At 41.2% G+C, this 6,000-nt stretch overlaps 1 protein-coding gene and 1 pseudogene across 6 annotated transcripts in view; one reads left to right on the forward strand and one right to left on the reverse strand.

The window, feature by feature from the left end:
- Window positions 1-6,000, reverse strand: part of LOC148331465 (lysine-specific demethylase 2A-like) — a 224,002-nt gene that overhangs the window by 111,092 nt on the left and 106,910 nt on the right. The gene's annotated exons all lie outside the window — the stretch shown is intronic.
- Window positions 1-6,000, forward strand: part of LOC148331467 (uncharacterized) — a 201,953-nt pseudogene that overhangs the window by 15,014 nt on the left and 180,939 nt on the right.

Genomic DNA, 6,000 nt, shown 5'->3' on the forward strand with positions numbered 1-6,000 from the left:
CACTGCATATAGATTGGACCATTCCACGCAGTCAAACGCTTTTTCTGCAACTCAGGATAAGTCTTCCTTAGGTTGTATGAGGAATGCATAATATTTAAAAGATGTCAGAGTTTATGGGAAGAGTGTCTGTTTGGGATGAACCCTGTCTGGTGTATCAATTTTGCCATGTGAAGGCTGAGCCTCCGAGCTAGCGTTTTAGTCAAGATTTTCTGATCGGTATTAAGTAATGACACTGGCCTATATGACCCTACCTGCTCTAAATCCTTCCCTTTCTTTGGAATGAGCGTTATAATGGCTTCATTTAATGTTGGTGGTAATGTACCAGCTTCAGAGGCCTTCATATACATCCTCTGCAAATACGGTGTTAGTATATTACTCAACTTTTTACAGAACCCGTTGCATATTCCGCCTGACTTACTTGACTTAGCCATTTTGCTCTGATTTTACAATGTGCTTCATTTCTTAAATGTGTCTCTTGCAAGAAGATCAAATATGCCTTTAGTTCTCTCATATGGGACAGCACCTTTTCACATTTCACTGGTTCATTAATTCCATTTACATTCATGAACAAAAAGTTAAACTTCATCTCGCTCTCGAGTGTCCCCTCAACACATCAAATATCGTAGCCATCGCAACCGATCATCATCCAAACCCGTGTCTTGTTGTGGTGTCGTCTGTAATTGTATGATGTAATCTGAGTAGCATTACCCATTCCCCCAATTCCTCTCTACTCACCCCAAAGAAATAAACAGTAGAAGTGAAAAAAACGAAGAAAAATAAATACTGCGCACCTCGTCCCTTGAGCCCTACCGTATTTGAAATCCTGAGAGTGGGACCAGCCCTCCTCCCTAGAAGTCGAAAAACTCCACGACACCCAACATACGACCAATTCTTGATTATAATCACCCTATCTTCCAAGTGTAGTGCCACAGTTGTATATTAAATTCAAAACAATTTTTTCCTTTTTTTGTTTCCCTTTCTTTAAGTAATTATCCCTAAGTATAAGGGAAAGACCTTGCTCATTAAAAAAAAAGAGAGGAAAGATAATGCAGTCAAAGAAAATAGAAATAATAATAAAATAATAACATAGAAATGAGCAGGTTCCTCCCGTTTTATACCTATATCAAACAGATTACAAAATCCCAGCTTGATGTGAGATAAATATTACGAATTTTCACACATATGTCCCATATATCAACTAACACCCATGAAAAAATATAAAATAAACAGAAGCGTTTTCATAGGGGTCCTTCATACCACGGCCCACTACTCAACTGGCTGCCACTTCCGTAGGCATAACTTTGGAACTTTGAACAAAATCGGCCATATGTCAATACGAAAGAGCCCTTGTAACAATAATTATGCAGCTTCAGCTTAGATGTGCATGTGACCTCCGGAAAAAAACAAAACACATTCTATGCACGATCCACTTGTCAGCGTCCAACCTGGCGGTCTTTTTCCCTAGAGTGTGGAAGAACAGTCCACCGCATTGAATGCTCTATTTATAGTGAGGGTCCTTCTCAGCGTTAGTCCGAGGTCCGGAAGTGGCATTTGGCGTATTGTCGGGCTTTCTCCGGATCCGTAAAAAACATCTCCGATCCGCTGTTATATACGCGTAGTTTCGCTGGATACAGTAATTAAAATCTGACCTCGGGTTTGTCGCGTAGTATCTTCCTGGCTGGGGTGAAAGCTGCCCATTGTCGAACCACCTCTGGTGGTAGATATTTGAAAATCTCGTTGCGCTGGCTTCGGTACGATAAGTCTTTAATGGACATCGCTTTCTGCATTATGTCATCGTAGACATGGCAGAAATGTATTCTCACAATAAGGTGTCGGAGGGTGGAGCTCCTTGTACCCAGGTCGTCTCCGAAGCGCTCTGTGGGCTTGGTCTATCCCCGGTGTACAGTCTAGGTTCAATACCTCTTTTAACATTTGAACAACAAAATCCCTTGTTTTTTGGCTATTTTCTATGCCCTCCCTGATTCTGGCCACTCTCAAATTCTGTCGTTTCGATCGGCCTTCCAGGTCTAGACATTTTCTGAGAGAAATTTGACTTGCCCAGAGAGTTTCCTCACTTTGTCTTCCAAATCCTGAATCATGTCCGAAGTGCCGCTATTCCAGTCTGCTAGCTCTTTCACAATTTGATTTTGAAAGTCCATCTGGGTTTTTAATGTGGAGATCGTCGTGTCATTTTCGGCTTTCAGGGCTGCTCTCTCCTTTCTCAAGGTAAAACCATGACCTCCGATATCTCGGTCTCAATTTTCAGACATATCTCGGACTTAACAAGCGTTGGGCTCTGAGCAAAGCGACGCTATAGCCTGCAGTATCTCATTGTTATCCGCTTTCCGGGCGGCCCCTACTAGGACAGCGTCTGTAGTTGAGGCCGAGGCGTTGGTCAGACCTGCTTCGACAGTGAGGTCCGACTACGTATTTGTCTTCTTTGGCATTTTCCCCAAGTTTCTTTTTTTTCAGAGAGGCGATGGTCGGATATTACGTCACTTGACTTATCTCACGAAAGGTATTGACGGAATCAAGTTTTAATAAAAAAAACTTGCAGGAGCTACGGGTGACTGCGTCCTACTCGCTCAACGCTCCTCAGTCGCATTTGGAAAAGGGTGATGATGTAAAGATAATTATCATAACAAGTAGGGCTTGGAGCAACAACTATTCTGACCGTGCGATCGAACTTGTTGTTTTGTAATAATTTTTTTGCAAGACGGCTCAAGTGGAATTAAAGCAAAGCCTTTTTTGCTCAAGTAAAACTGCATCGTTTTTTGTTGTTGTCAGTGCTGGACTGAAGGGCCTGTCGAAGAAAGTGCTGACGTAGTGACAAAATAGACAGTAAGTTGCCACTACCTTCATCTGACAATTGCTGATTGCTGACGCGGTGCCGCAACGGTTCCCTTACATCAGTGACAGAACCCGTCAAACACCATGATCTCATTCTCAAAAAATGAGGAAAAATCACGTCTACTGGAAAACGGTCCGGCAACATTCAAAAGATCTGGGATATATTTCAACAATTTGACTGACACATTAGCCAAACAAGGTGCACTAAACAGTAGTGATGGGAACTCTGAAACCAAAGCTCCGACAAAAGTTTCAAACCCGGAAAAAGAAATTGCCTCAGAACATCGTTCCAACGCTCCGTTCAGTCTGGAGAAAAACACGTGACCTGTGATGTCCGAAGCAAGAACTGTTTCCTTCGGGAAATGAACTCTAGTCAACCCTAAAAAGAACTTGGAAAAAATATTCTTAAATACAAATCAATGAATGGATATACTTTACCTGTGCCATAGTTTCTGTTCCTTTGTGAATGTAGAAATGTTAATACGTTAGTGTGTGAACATATGAGTCGTGGTTTCTTAGCGTTATATTGTTTCACACCTCTGTTAACTTAAGACTTCAGGAAAAAAGTAACGAAATTAAATTGACATTTCTTAGCTCGACTGATCACTGAAGCTTCAAACCATCTTGAAGTGATTGCTTCAAATAGTTCAGGGGTTCATAAAAGCTTCATTTGCCCATTTGCCCGTTTAGTAAACGGTACCCTGTGACGTTTTGATGCTTTCTCCCTGCCCACCATGGGAGTCCAAGTTCTCACTCGGCGTCGCACCACATCCGCAGCAGACGCTCAAAATGGCTGCAATAAATCCCCCAATCAGTCCGTCTCCTGTATCCCAACCATCCAAACGGCAGACCTAATAAACCAACAATCCAAAGATGCGGTGCTGCTTAAGATAGATGCTGCTTAATTAAGATAATCAGTTACCTTTCCAACCCTGTTGCCACCCCCGTTTTGTCAAACGAACTGGCCACTTACAGTGAGTTTAAAGTTTTATTTTCGAACATTGAGAAGCTGCATCTATAAAAAACTTTATTTATAAAGCGCGATTCACAACATCTGGAGCTTTAACAAAGCGCTTTCCATGTGGTGTAATAGTTACAGGCCTTCTCGTTTATGACTCCGTAGACCACGCTTATCTTCATGAGGTGGTCAATCGGAGCCAAAGGGGGGTCTTTTCCAGAGTGTGCAGACTCAAATCCACAGTCACAGCACGACATCAGTTGGCACACTGGCCCCATATGCACAATGATGTGGTAGCATAAATTAAAGGATGTCTTGTATATTGCCAATTTCAACCATCAAACCCAAACCGCAGAGCACCACTCCATCAAAGGGGAGTAGCATTCCCTTGATCAGACATCAAAATTGATTAGGTGGGGCCACTAGTCAGGTCACTGCATGGTAAATAATTCCCCACAGTCGTGTGCATGTTTACAAGTGGTAGAGTGCCTACCCGCTCCCAATGACACGGCCCAGACCACCACATGGCTCCTGATGAAACATGCATTTTCCCAATACAGGCTTCCCTCAAGGGTCAACTCGGACCGTTTGTGTCTGTACCAACCAAAGCGAAATATGAGTTGAAACTCAAAATTAGAAGAAATGCCAGTGTAATGTAAATTCAAATTAATTTAATGTAGCCCATACTTACAAAAAATTAAAAAAGGCTCAAAAGGTCCAACTGAGGAAGAAATAAAACTCAACATCCCATTTTGGGAAAAGAAAGAAAACATTGAGAAAGATCACATGAGGGTCTAAAAAGGCAGGAAAACACATTAAGCTTTGCATACAAAACAGGCTTGGAAAAAATTCAAACGTTAGATGTTAACTCATTAAATCCCACCAATTTTCATTGAAGCAACCCCCCTCAATCCCAGCGTTTTTCTGGATTATAACTGATTTTGCAAGGCCCAAAGATTGTGTTCTAATGCTATAAAAACACATAACGTGAACGTATTGAAAGAAAGATCAGACTCTTGTTTGTCATCAGAAAAAGTATATTTCTATCTTTTTCAATTTTTTCGCTTACAGCATTAGAAAATAGCTAAATTTGGTCAAAATTCCCATTTCAGACAAAAACAAACGGAGAAAAGGAGCTCTCTGTGAAAACAAACATTTCAAGCACAACCTTGACATTTACACTGCTACTTTTTCTTTTGTGAAAGTTCAAACATTCAAATATTGCTTTGATTCTATAAAACAACAAAAACAGCATGATAAAGTGTTTTTGGTATAAAAAAATTAGTTTATTTGCACATAAAAAATGATTGAACTGCTGAAATGAACCATGTACAAAAGTGCATCCATGAAAGTGTGCATGTGTTTTTGTGCACGTACATACGCGTGTGCGTCCACACCCCCATCTGCCAGCCTCTCCAAATTACAATATTATTTTTGCGTGTAGTATACACTAAAACAATTGCCCTGGTGCAAGGGAACACTACAGGTCTCACACCACATCAGTGTTTCGCTGCGCTTGCAGACCTGGCATTTTTGCTGTGGCGTGGCTTTTGTCATTGGTGTCAAATATTTTACTTTATGTGTACAGAGTAGTACAGACCCCTGGGTTTTGCCTCAAAATAATTCTCTGCAAAGTGGTCTGTGTGTCATTCGTGATAAACTGGAGAAGCTAATTGGTAATAAACAGCTGAAGGAAGTCTGCTGTTTGCTACAACATCCAGAGGTCCAGTGGTCGCAATTAAAAGTGATGTCTTTTGGCTGGCATCCCCATCACTTCGAGATACAGGTCCTGTAAATTACAGAAATATAAACAATTGCAAATATGAGACATTTTATAGCTGCAGTATGAACACTTATATTCAACCTTGCTTTGCAGCAACAATGTGAGGAGCTCTTTGGCTGCTGAACTCACAATAAGTAATTTATAGAAATATGTACAATTATCACACATTTACTTTTACTGGTGCTTTTATTTCCACGTCTCTCTCTCTTTGCACCCCCCAATCGCACACACATACACTAATACATACACGCATGCAGCTTAGTTACATTTATCTCTTGAACTAACTGAAGAAAATAAAATGAGCAGCAGCGGTTTTAGCAGAGTTCTGACCGAACCAAATATATTTTTGTATGCATAGAACCCAGAGTGACGATACGCAAGTCCGCTGATCGTGCGAATGCGTCGCGCC

This window comes from Idiotropiscis lumnitzeri, chromosome 8 (genome assembly GCF_059441095.1).
Source record: "Idiotropiscis lumnitzeri isolate Australia: NSW breed Sydney's pygmy pipehorse chromosome 8, RoL_Ilum_1.0, whole genome shotgun sequence".
In the NCBI taxonomy this organism is placed as follows: Eukaryota; Metazoa; Chordata; class Actinopteri; order Syngnathiformes; family Syngnathidae; genus Idiotropiscis; species Idiotropiscis lumnitzeri.